The sequence below is a fragment of the Siphateles boraxobius genome, unplaced genomic scaffold, assembly GCF_051911475.1.
Source record: "Siphateles boraxobius isolate OS27281-9 unplaced genomic scaffold, OSU_SipBor_1 77, whole genome shotgun sequence".
Taxonomy (NCBI): domain Eukaryota; kingdom Metazoa; phylum Chordata; class Actinopteri; order Cypriniformes; family Leuciscidae; genus Siphateles; species Siphateles boraxobius.
This window is the reverse complement of record NW_027509205.1, coordinates 5730751-5743395: the sequence shown is the minus strand read 5'-3', so window position 1 is coordinate 5743395 and position 12645 is coordinate 5730751. Positions and strand designations below refer to the sequence as shown.

Genomic DNA, 12645 nt, shown 5'->3' with positions numbered 1-12645 from the left:
GGGAAGTCCCCAGGACTAGACGGACTACCACTTGAATTTTACTTGACCTTTGGGGACATTTTAGCACATGACTTACTGACTGTTTTTAAAGAATTTGACAATGTGAACAGACTTCCAGACAGCTTCAGAATAGGGATAGTGACGCTATTACATAAGAAAGGCGACAAGACTGACTTAAAGAATTGGCGACCCATCACTCTTTTAAACGTTGACTGCAAACTTTTTAGCAAAATTTTAGCCACGCGTATGTCGACAGTTTTAGCAGACGTAATCCACTTGGATCAAGCATGCGCCGTGCCCGGAAGGAAGATCACGGACAGCCTGGTACTGATCAGAGACGCCATCTGTTTTGCGAGAGACAGAAACATTCAGCTAGTAGTCCTAAATTTAGACTTTGAAAAGGCATTCGACCGTATCTCGCACCAGTTCCTGTTTAAGGTACTGGAAAAAATGGGGTTTCCTGGGAGGTTTATAGCCTGGGTGGGACTGCTGTACAACGAGCTGTCTAGCAGAATTTTGGTTAACGGGCATTTATCCAAAGCTGTAAAACTCCACAGCGGCGTCCGTCAGGGGTGTCCTTTATCTCCCCTTCTGTATGTGGCTTGTATTGAGCCACTGGCACAAATCTTGAGAAGGGATAAATGGATTAAAGGACTAGACATCCCAGGGACTGGTGGACTGACGGCGACCTGTGTTTTATATATGGATGACGTGACCCTTTTAGCGACTGACCTTTTATCAGTACGAAGAGCAATGGACTTGACTGACTGGTACGGTCGGGCCTCGGGCGCCAAGCTCAATAGGAGTAAGTCCGAGGCCCAGCTCTTCGGGCCGTGGGGGAACGTGGACACAGTTGGACTAGATTTGGATTTTAAAGACAATGATTTGAAAATTTTAGGTGTAAAATTTGACAGAGAGGGTGGAGGACAAGGAAACTGGACTGACATGTTAGGGAAAGTCAGGCAAAGACTGGGCTTTTGGGGACTGAGACAATTGACGTTTGAAGGCAAGATTTTAATTTTTAAAGCTGTGATTTTACCACTGATTTTACTTGTCTGTTCTGTTTTTAGTCCCCCAAGACGATTCCTGGCAAACCTGGAGAGGGCGGTATTTTATTTCCTGTGGGGGTCCAAGTGGGAACGACTAAAGAGGGAGGTCGTCAAAAAGAAAAAAGAGAATGGCGGGAAAGGCCTCCCAGACCCCCACCTGTTTTTAGGCAGCCGCTTTGCCGCCCTCCACATCCAGTACGCACTGACCCCATCCAGAGAACACAAGACAGCAGCCATGACCCGATTCTGGATGGGGTCATACCTAAGAACTTTGAAAATTTTACCCATTGATCTTAAAAGTCCTGTGTCTTTTAATTTGTCAAAAGAGCATAGTTTTATTAAGAAATTTTTAAAGAAATATCTTTTAGAGACAAATGATGCCACCATTTTAACTAACCATAAGTCTCTTATCTCTCTTGTGCAGGATCGAGAATCGGTGAGCCCGGTTCCAGGCCTCACACTAGGTGAGGCCAAAGATGTTTGGAGGAACGCAGCCCACCCAGCTCTCCAGAACAGGCTTAAAGACTTGTCGTGGATGGTGGCTCATGAGATCCTCCCGGTCAGGGCGGTTATGCACTCCAGAGGCATGGCCAAAAACTCCACCTGCCCACGGTCCGGATGTGGTTCCCCGGAGACCGTTCGACATCTGCTCTGGGAGTGCGGCGCTGCGCGGGACCTGTGGGCCAAGACCGGCCCCCTGTTTTTCCCGTGCCTGCCAGCGGGTGGGGCCCAGGTGGACTACAAGCTCGCCATCCTGGGGGTGGGTCAGGGCTTGAAGGAGCTGACACAACCAAAATTTTCCTCGCTCTGGCTCACCCTAAACGTGATCAAGGATGCCATCTGGGTCACCAGAAATCTGCTGGTGGGGAAACGCGTGACGGTCCCCCTCCACGCGTGCGAGCAGAAAATAAGATCAACGCTGCAGGGTGGGCCGCACGTCGTTATTCGGATGGGGGGGCCGGGGTCACACGTAGAAGGTCCCGGCCGCCACCGACCCTGGCCGCCCGTAGATGCACCCTCACCACACCGGCTACGGGAACAGCGGGCCAGCGGGCCGGAGGAGAGGGGATCTCCGCTGGGCACCAGAAGCGGGGAGTCTGGGGCCTGTTCTGGAGACCTGGAGTGAATGGACAATCTTGATAGGGACTCACCCTCGATCCTTTACAAGAGATGTTTTATTTGGCAAGTTTTATTGTTTTATTGTTTTTATGTTTTATTCCTATTTATTTTAATCCATTTACGTTTCCTTTAATACAACTCAAATATTAACATACATGGACTTTTACACAACACACAATCAATAATTGATTTTTAACTATAAAGTGTGTCTTTTTTATTTGTTTTTGTTGTTTTAAGATGTGTAAATAAATACTTGATTTATAAAAAAATGTAAATGGAAAACATGGAATGAAAACCTGTGACAATAAAACTTTTTCGAAAGAAAAAAAATCTGTTCTTATCAGTTTAATATCTGATACGTGCCCTACCCGGGCACCATATATTAAATTGATTTTTGGAACTGGGAGATGGAAGAGGGGCTTGCTCCGTCCACTCCACGCATCGACCCGGTATTGCAGTACTTCTGGGAACGGTGCACCCCCAAAAACTGTGTTCAATGAAAGAGATGTTTTAGTCTTGTGTGGCAGCAGGTGTTAATGGAAGTAACGTATATTGCTGTGTATGGGTGCTTTAAAGGTGTTGTAGGTGATCATATGCTATACAGGTAATGGTGGTGTGAGAGGGAAAAAAAACAACAACTCTGTTCTTATCTCGTTTAACATCTGATTCGTCCACTATCCGGTGACCGCGTATGAAATTGATTTTTGGCTCATGGATCCGGAGCATGAAAACAACATCATCCACAACAACAACAGCAAAAGAGCCCGACTCTGCAGGTTTTTGATGTCTCTCTCTTATCTCTTGGAGTTTTTACGAATGAGCTGATGAGTTGAATCAGGTGTGTGTTTGATTGTCCGACCGTTGGTGAGGATTGCGGAGAGGGACACGGTGCCTCTGACGGGAGGCCTGGGAATTCATACTTACCTGGCAGGGGAGACACCATGATCAGGAAGGTGGTTCACCCAGGGCGAGGCTCGGCCATTGCACTCCGGTTTTGCTGACCCCTGCGAATTCCCCAAATGTGGGAATCTCGACTGCATAATTTATGGTAGTGGGGGACTGCGTTCGCGCTCTCCCCTGGACACACTGGTTAAAAGAGCAGATTGTTCGAGTTCCTCTTCTTCTGGTAGTTAACGACCTAGGAAGTCCAGAGAATTGAACTGCAGTGGTTGATCGAGAGATGTAAAACTCTCAACCTAGGACCAGTCTGCAAAAGTAGGGCTGTTTTTTAGTTTATTTTTTTCATCATTCTTCAAATAATCTCCATTATTCAACCAGCGCTTTTATTGGCAGTAGTGGTCCTAGAAGCAAAGTTGTTTTGCATCGAATCCGAGGCCTGCGTCTTGTTCGGCCCGAGCCAAGGATTCCGGTGATGTAAGACACTTGGGTCTGCGACGGACGGTTCAGGAGTTACGAGGCATTTCGTACTTCTGATCGCTGCAGCGCCACCTTGGGGCCGATTGGGCCGAGCCTTGGTGATGTTGTAGACCGGGCGGGTACTACCATCCCTCAAGAGTTTCAAGTCTCTACGACGTACGCTTTGGTCTGCCCGCTCACTTTTAGGGCAGAATGTTTGTTGGTCCAAAATCCCAGGTTGCACTCCAAAGTGTCGTGTTGTGCGCTCTGCTGTGATCCATTTTCGGTGTCAACAGTCAAGCTGAGCTTGTATTGCTGTGAGCTGAGCTTGTTTGTTGGCGACCTTTAGACCCTCTCGCCACGGCCCAGGTGGGCGTGGCCTTTGACGGCTCCCCCGCCTCTGCGTCATTGTGTCATCGCTTCTCGGCCTTTTGGCTAAGATCAAGTGTAGTATCTGTTCTTATCAGTTTAATATCTGATACGTGCCCTACCCGGGCACCATATATTAAATTGATTTTTGGAACTGGGAGATGGAAGAGGGGCTTGCTCCGTCCACTCCACGCATCGACCCGGTATTGCAGTACTTCTGGGAACGGTGCACCCCCAAAAACTGTGTTCAATGAAAGAGATGTTTTAGTCTTGTGTGGCAGCAGGTGTTAATGGAAGTAACGTATATTGCTGTGTATGGGTGCTTTAAAGGTGTTGTAGGTGATCATATGCTATACAGGTAATGGTGGTGTGAGAGGGAAAAAAAAACAACAACTCTGTTCTTATCTCGTTTAATATCTGATTCGTCCACTATCCGGTGACCGCGTATGAAATTGATTTTTGGCTCATGGATCCGGAGCATGAAAACAACATCATCCACAACAACAACAGCAAAAGAGCCCGACTCTGCAGGTTTTTGATGTCTCTCTCTTATCTCTTGGAGTTTTTACGAATGAGCTGATGAGTTGAATCAGGTGTGTGTTTGATTGTCCGACCGTTGGTGAGGATTGCGGAGAGGGACACGGTGCCTCTGACGGGAGGCCTGGGAATTCATACTTACCTGGCAGGGGAGACACCATGATCAGGAAGGTGGTTCACCCAGGGCGAGGCTCGGTCATTGCACTCCGGTTGTGCTGACCCCTGCGAATTCCCCAAATGTGGGAATCTCGACTGCATAATTTATGGTAGTGGGGGACTGCGTTCGCGCTCTCCCCTGGACACACTGGTTAAAAGAGCAGATTGTTCGAGTTCCTCTTCTTCTGGTAGTTAACGACCTAGGAAGTCCAGAGAATTGAACTGCAGTGGTTGATCGAGAGATGTAAAGCTCTCAACCTAGGACCAGTCTGCAAAAGTAGGGCTGTTTTTTAGTTTATTTTTTTCATCATTCTTCAAATAATCTCCATTATTCAACCAGCGCTTTTATTGGCAGTAGTGGTCCTAGAAGCAAAGTTGTTCCGAATGAGGAGTTCTATCATGTGGTATGAATACCTTGTGCATGTGTGAAAAATCACCTGACATACAGTCGCCTATGGCCGTATTCATGTTGTTGTTTTTACTGTTTACAGCGCCACCAAGTGGCCAGTCGCCACATCCCTTTTCACCTGAGCACAAGCTGAGCCCGTGCACAGGTGTACCGACTTGGGTGTAATTGTCTCATTCCGTTGGAGAGTTATGGCCATTTAAGTAAAGCCCGCCTCGCCCACTCCCAACGTTTTGGCGTCCCGTCGCCAACGTGAATCGAAATTCCGACTTTTTTCCCCATCGCTGTCGGCAATCAGACTCCAGGGAATCTTTCTGCACCGGTTTGGGTCAGATCGGGCGAAAGACCTAGGACTAGTGTGCAAAAGTAGCTTTTTCACAAAATCCCAAATACCCGAAAATCTCGCCAGCGCAACCATCGAATCCGAGGCCTGCGTCTTGTTCGGCCCGAGCCAAGGATTCCGGTGATGTAAGACACTTGGGTCTGCGACGGACGGTTCAGGAGTTACGAGGCATTTCGTACTTCTGATCGCTGCAGCGCCACCTTGGGGTCGATTGGGCCGAGCCTTGGTGATGTTGTAGACCGGGCGGGTACTACCATCCCTCAAGAGTTTCAAGTCTCTACGACGTACGCTTTGGTCTGCCCGCTCACTTTTAGGGCCGAATGTTTGTTGGTCCAAAATCCCAGGTTGCACTCCAAAGTGTCGTGTTGTGCGCTCTGCTGTGATCCATTTTCGGTGTCAACAGTCAAGCTGAGCTTGTATTGCTGTGAGCTGAGCTTGTTTGTTGGCGACCTTTAGACCCTCTCGCCACGGCCCAGGTGGGCGTGGCCTTTGACGGCTCCCCCGCCTCTGCGTCATTGTGTCATCGCTTCTCGGCCTTTTGGCTAAGATCTAGTATCTGGTCCGAGGGTAGAGGCAGCGATCGCCTCTTGGAGGTTTTTCCGGCTTGGGTCGTTCAGTGGCTTGAGCCTCAAACTTCTGAGAGGTATATTGGCAGTGCCTTTTTTTTTTTTTTATCCGGACGACTTGGTTTTCCAAGGAATCTTTTGTTCTTAAGGTAAGTTATTTATTTATTTATTTATTTATTTATTACGGTTTTAAGGTTGTGTTTTAAATAGCTGTTGGTGTCTCCACCATGTCGGCTGCTCGTGCCGGCATGCGGAGGCACCACAGCGTGCGTTTTTTATTTAAAGAGGTGGATGGTAAGCTCCTGGGGTTGTCACGTCTTGACTTCTCCAGGAAGCTGATCCAGAAAGCCCTAAATTTTAGACCCGAGGACTTGAACTGCCTAGTAACTCTCCCCCTGAACAAAGGTTTTGATTTAAGTTTCAAAAGTGCTTCCCTGTTAATTGAATTCTGGCAAAGGTTTGATGCATGCAAAGCCCAATTCGCTATGTTTACTGTGGAGAAACTTTCTGACAATTCATTAAAAACTGTGATTGTTAGGATGTTTAATGAAACAGTGAATGGGGAGGACATTTGTGTCTGGCTGGGCAGATTTTGCACTGTTCGGGGTCAACCAACCAAAGTGTTAGATGAAGATGGTATCTGGAATTGCTCCTGGCGAATTCCCATTAAACAATGGGAGGACGCCGGGGGCTACCAGGGCCTGAAGCATCTGCCTTCAATGATTGTGTTGGGAGAGAACAGGGGCTACATTCACTACCAAGGAATGCCCAAACTGTGCAGGAAGTGTGGGAGGATGGGGCATTTAGCTGATGCATGCAAGGAATTAACATGTGGGAAGTGTAGAGGAATTGGTCACATCTTTGAAGAATGTACCATTGGCAGAAGGTGTAATCTTTGTGGTGAAACTGACCATCTCTACAGAGATTGCCCTAAAAGTTTTGCCAACAAATTGAAAGGGAACAAAATGGCCGCCCCACATGTGGAACAAACAAAAGAACAAAGAGAGAAGGAGGTGGTCCCTGAGATTTTGGCGGGAATTTCAAATTCCCAGCCAGCCTCAGGGATTTGTCAGGAAAAAGGAAGTGGGGGCCACAGGGGCGGAGTCACAGCTTGAAACCGAACAGGGGGAGGAAACCACTCCCGGACAAGATAAAGGAAAGGAAACAGAAGACGGAGAGGATGAAACGGTTTCCTCCCTCAACACCGTCTCGGAGGTGAGTATGCCCTCCAGTGGGAGTGAAACTGACCTTTCACTCCCAAATGCTCAAGTGCAGAAGAGAACTGCGGGATCTCCGTTGTGTGTAGTAGTGGAGAAAAGAATGAGGGCTACACAAGGGCTGGATAGTTTCTCCCCGGAGGATCCAGACCGCATGTGGCCCTCAGAATCCCCTAATGAAGTTTCCTTTCTGCATTTTAAGCTAAGAACATCAACACCGAAAGAGTCGCAAGAGTTCAGCTCTGTGGCTTCGGAAGTGTCAACCTCTTGCCCTCCTGAACCCAGCCCCCATGGGAGAAGGGAGAGGCATGAGGAACAAGAAATAACATAATTTTAAAGATGCCTCTGTATGTCTTTTATTAGTCTTCTATTAAAAGTTCATATCATTTTAACTATACTGCTCATGGCCCTCACAATCTCTACAATAAATGTGAGAAGTGTGAGAAGTGATATACGAGCACAGAGCGTTTTATCCTTTTTAAAATCCTGTAAGTCAGATGTGTTTTTATTGCAAGAATGTGCTTTGCCCTTTTTATCCAATTACAGAAAGTGGGAGGAGCTTTGGACCCCTGGACATTCTATCTGGAGTGGGTCCAATTTTAACAAAAATGACGGTGTTGCTATTTTAATCAACAATCCAAACATCTTGGTGAAGGGCAGCACGGTGGTAAGGGATGGGCGAGCAATTTTAGCAAACTTGACTTTTTTAGATAAGGATTTTAATGTTCTTAATGTGTATGGTTTTAATGATAAGAATGAAAGATATGAGCTTTTAGAAGACCTGCAGCCCCACATGTTAGGGAGGGCCCCTTTGGTGGTGGCAGGGGATTTTAACTGTGTCTTAACTCCGAAAGATAGGAAGAGGGTAGAAGGTTTTAAATTTGACAAAACATCGGTTTTATTGCAAAATTTAGTCAGAGATTTTAATTTAGTCGACTGCTTTAAAAAAATGCATCAGAGAGAGGAGGGCTTCACCTGGTTCAGTGGTGATTGCACCAGAGCCTCTCGCATTGACTACATTTTTACACGGGACTGCTTGCCAACCGATGCTACATTATCCCCCCTCTTTTTTTCTGATCACATGATGCTATCCTGCACCCTTTCACTGGCCTCTGGTGTGACAGTAGGAGCAGGGCTGTGGAAGTTGAACTGCTCCCTGTTGGAGGATGAGGAAGTATTTTGTGAGTACAGGGAGCAGTTCAGCCGATGGCAGACCCTCCAAGACTTTTATGATTCACGTGCACAGTGGTGGGAAATGGTAAAGGAACGGACGAGACAGTTTTTTAAGAAAATAGGAAAGGAGAAAAAGAAAAAAGAAAAGAGACGCATGATGGGGTTGCAAAAACGACTACAGAGGTATTTTAATCTTTTAAAAATTGGGTTTGATTTTAGTGAAGAAATAAAAGAAGTAAAACAAGAAATGTCAGTTTTAGCCCAAATTCAAAGTAAAGGTGTCATTTTAAGGAGTAGAGAACAAGATATTGAAGAAGGGGAAAAGTGTACAAGATATTTTTTTAAAAAAATTATAACACGGGGAGGGGCTTTGACAACTTTGAAATCGGATGGGAGGGTGGTAAATGAAACAGAAGAGATTTTAAGAGGGGTGGAAAACTTTTATAGTGATTTATATGGCCTAAAACAAGTACACGACGATACCTTAATGGAAGTTTTAAATTTTTTAGACAAAAAGCTCCAGAGTCAATGTGCACTTTTAAGACAGGATTTTACGATTTTAGAAATACAAAAAGCTCTGAAAGGTTTTAAGCGTGGGAAGTCCCCAGGACTAGACGGACTACCACTTGAATTTTACTTGACCTTTGGGGACATTTTAGCACATGACTTACTGACTGTTTTTAAAGAATTTGACAATGTGAACAGACTTCCAGACAGCTTCAGAATAGGGATAGTGACGCTATTACATAAGAAAGGCGACAAGACTGACTTAAAGAATTGGCGACCCATCACTCTTTTAAACGTTGACTGCAAACTTTTTAGCAAAATTTTAGCCACGCGTATGTCGACAGTTTTAGCAGACGTAATCCACTTGGATCAAGCATGCGCCGTGCCCGGAAGGAAGATCACGGACAGCCTGGTACTGATCAGAGACGCCATCTGTTTTGCGAGAGACAGAAACATTCAGCTAGTAGTCCTAAATTTAGACTTTGAAAAGGCATTCGACCGTATCTCGCACCAGTTCCTGTTTAAGGTACTGGAAAAAATGGGGTTTCCTGGGAGGTTTATAGCCTGGGTGGGACTGCTGTACAACGAGCTGTCTAGCAGAATTTTGGTTAACGGGCATTTATCCAAAGCTGTAAAACTCCACAGCGGCGTCCGTCAGGGGTGTCCTTTATCTCCCCTTCTGTATGTGGCTTGTATTGAGCCACTGGCACAAATCTTGAGAAGGGATAAATGGATTAAAGGACTAGACATCCCAGGGACTGGTGGACTGACGGCGACCTGTGTTTTATATATGGATGACGTGACCCTTTTAGCGACTGACCTTTTATCAGTACGAAGAGCAATGGACTTGACTGACTGGTACGGTCGGGCCTCGGGCGCCAAGCTCAATAGGAGTAAGTCCGAGGCCCAGCTCTTCGGGCCGTGGGGGAACGTGGACACAGTTGGACTAGATTTGGATTTTAAAGACAATGATTTGAAAATTTTAGGTGTAAAATTTGACAGAGAGGGTGGAGGACAAGGAAACTGGACTGACATGTTAGGGAAAGTCAGGCAAAGACTGGGCTTTTGGGGACTGAGACAATTGACGTTTGAAGGCAAGATTTTAATTTTTAAAGCTGTGATTTTACCACTGATTTTACTTGTCTGTTCTGTTTTTAGTCCCCCAAGACGATTCCTGGCAAACCTGGAGAGGGCGGTATTTTATTTCCTGTGGGGGTCCAAGTGGGAACGACTAAAGAGGGAGGTCGTCAAAAAGAAAAAAGAGAATGGCGGGAAAGGCCTCCCAGACCCCCACCTGTTTTTAGGCAGCCGCTTTGCCGCCCTCCACATCCAGTACGCACTGACCCCATCCAGAGAACACAAGACAGCAGCCATGACCCGATTCTGGATGGGGTCATACCTAAGAACTTTGAAAATTTTACCCATTGATCTTAAAAGTCCTGTGTCTTTTAATTTGTCAAAAGAGCATAGTTTTATTAAGAAATTTTTAAAGAAATATCTTTTAGAGACAAATGATGCCACCATTTTAACTAACCATAAGTCTCTTATCTCTCTTGTGCAGGATCGAGAATCGGTGAGCCCGGTTCCAGGCCTCACACTAGGTGAGGCCAAAGATGTTTGGAGGAACGCAGCCCACCCAGCTCTCCAGAACAGGCTTAAAGACTTGTCGTGGATGGTGGCTCATGAGATCCTCCCGGTCAGGGCGGTTATGCACTCCAGAGGCATGGCCAAAAACTCCACCTGCCCACGGTCCGGATGTGGTTCCCCGGAGACCGTTCGACATCTGCTCTGGGAGTGCGGCGCTGCGCGGGACCTGTGGGCCAAGACCGGCCCCCTGTTTTTCCCGTGCCTGCCAGCGGGTGGGGCCCAGGTGGACTACAAGCTCGCCATCCTGGGGGTGGGTCAGGGCTTGAAGGAGCTGACACAACCAAAATTTTCCTCGCTCTGGCTCACCCTAAACGTGATCAAGGATGCCATCTGGGTCACCAGAAATCTGCTGGTGGGGAAACGCGTGACGGTCCCCCTCCACGCGTGCGAGCAGAAAATAAGATCAACGCTGCAGGGTGGGCCGCACGTCGTTATTCGGATGGGGGGGCCGGGGTCACACGTAGAAGGTCCCGGCCGCCACCGACCCTGGCCGCCCGTAGATGCACCCTCACCACACCGGCTACGGGAACAGCGGGCCAGCGGGCCGGAGGAGAGGGGATCTCCGCTGGGCACCAGAAGCGGGGAGTCTGGGGCCTGTTCTGGAGACCTGGAGTGAATGGACAATCTTGATAGGGACTCACCCTCGATCCTTTACAAGAGATGTTTTATTTGGCAAGTTTTATTGTTTTATTGTTTTTATGTTTTATTCCTATTTATTTTAATCCATTTACGTTTCCTTTAATACAACTCAAATATTAACATACATGGACTTTTACACAACACACAATCAATAATTGATTTTTAACTATAAAGTGTGTCTTTTTTATTTGTTTTTGTTGTTTTAAGATGTGTAAATAAATACTTGATTTATAAAAAAATGTAAATGGAAAACATGGAATGAAAACCTGTGACAATAAAACTTTTTCGAAAGAAAAAAAATCTGTTCTTATCAGTTTAATATCTGATACGTGCCCTACCCGGGCACCATATATTAAATTGATTTTTGGAACTGGGAGATGGAAGAGGGGCTTGCTCCGTCCACTCCACGCATCGACCCGGTATTGCAGTACTTCTGGGAACGGTGCACCCCCAAAAACTGTGTTCAATGAAAGAGATGTTTTAGTCTTGTGTGGCAGCAGGTGTTAATGGAAGTAACGTATATTGCTGTGTATGGGTGCTTTAAAGGTGTTGTAGGTGATCATATGCTATACAGGTAATGGTGGTGTGAGAGGGAAAAAAAACAACAACTCTGTTCTTATCTCGTTTAACATCTGATTCGTCCACTATCCGGTGACCGCGTATGAAATTGATTTTTGGCTCATGGATCCGGAGCATGAAAACAACATCATCCACAACAACAACAGCAAAAGAGCCCGACTCTGCAGGTTTTTGATGTCTCTCTCTTATCTCTTGGAGTTTTTACGAATGAGCTGATGAGTTGAATCAGGTGTGTGTTTGATTGTCCGACCGTTGGTGAGGATTGCGGAGAGGGACACGGTGCCTCTGACGGGAGGCCTGGGAATTCATACTTACCTGGCAGGGGAGACACCATGATCAGGAAGGTGGTTCACCCAGGGCGAGGCTCGGCCATTGCACTCCGGTTTTGCTGACCCCTGCGAATTCCCCAAATGTGGGAATCTCGACTGCATAATTTATGGTAGTGGGGGACTGCGTTCGCGCTCTCCCCTGGACACACTGGTTAAAAGAGCAGATTGTTCGAGTTCCTCTTCTTCTGGTAGTTAACGACCTAGGAAGTCCAGAGAATTGAACTGCAGTGGTTGATCGAGAGATGTAAAACTCTCAACCTAGGACCAGTCTGCAAAAGTAGGGCTGTTTTTTAGTTTATTTTTTTCATCATTCTTCAAATAATCTCCATTATTCAACCAGCGCTTTTATTGGCAGTAGTGGTCCTAGAAGCAAAGTTGTTTTGCATCGAATCCGAGGCCTGCGTCTTGTTCGGCCCGAGCCAAGGATTCCGGTGATGTAAGACACTTGGGTCTGCGACGGACGGTTCAGGAGTTACGAGGCATTTCGTACTTCTGATCGCTGCAGCGCCACCTTGGGGCCGATTGGGCCGAGCCTTGGTGATGTTGTAGACCGGGCGGGTACTACCATCCCTCAAGAGTTTCAAGTCTCTACGACGTACGCTTTGGTCTGCCCGCTCACTTTTAGGGCAGAATGTTTGTTGGTCCAAAATCCC

General features: G+C 46.8%; 4 non-coding genes and 2 pseudogenes across 4 annotated transcripts; all 6 read left to right on the top strand.

The window, feature by feature from the left end:
- The first annotated feature begins 2474 nt into the window (after positions 1–2474).
- On the top strand, positions 2475–2651 carry LOC143727305 (U2 spliceosomal RNA; annotated as a pseudogene).
- A 433-nt stretch (positions 2652–3084) lies between these two features.
- LOC143726930 (U1 spliceosomal RNA) lies at positions 3085–3248 on the top strand. Its single transcript, XR_013199152.1, has one exon. It is a non-coding gene; the product is annotated as a U1 spliceosomal RNA (small nuclear RNA).
- A 691-nt stretch (positions 3249–3939) lies between these two features.
- Positions 3940–4130, top strand: LOC143727102 (U2 spliceosomal RNA). Its single transcript, XR_013199311.1, has one exon. It is a non-coding gene; the product is annotated as a U2 spliceosomal RNA (small nuclear RNA).
- Positions 4131–4564: 434 nt separating this feature from the next.
- On the top strand, positions 4565–4728 carry LOC143726889 (U1 spliceosomal RNA). Its single transcript, XR_013199114.1, has one exon. It is a non-coding gene; the product is annotated as a U1 spliceosomal RNA (small nuclear RNA).
- Positions 4729–11360: 6632 nt separating this feature from the next.
- Positions 11361–11537, top strand: LOC143727303 (U2 spliceosomal RNA; annotated as a pseudogene).
- Positions 11538–11970: 433 nt separating this feature from the next.
- On the top strand, positions 11971–12134 carry LOC143726928 (U1 spliceosomal RNA). Its single transcript, XR_013199150.1, has one exon. It is a non-coding gene; the product is annotated as a U1 spliceosomal RNA (small nuclear RNA).
- Positions 12135–12645: the final 511 nt, after the last annotated feature.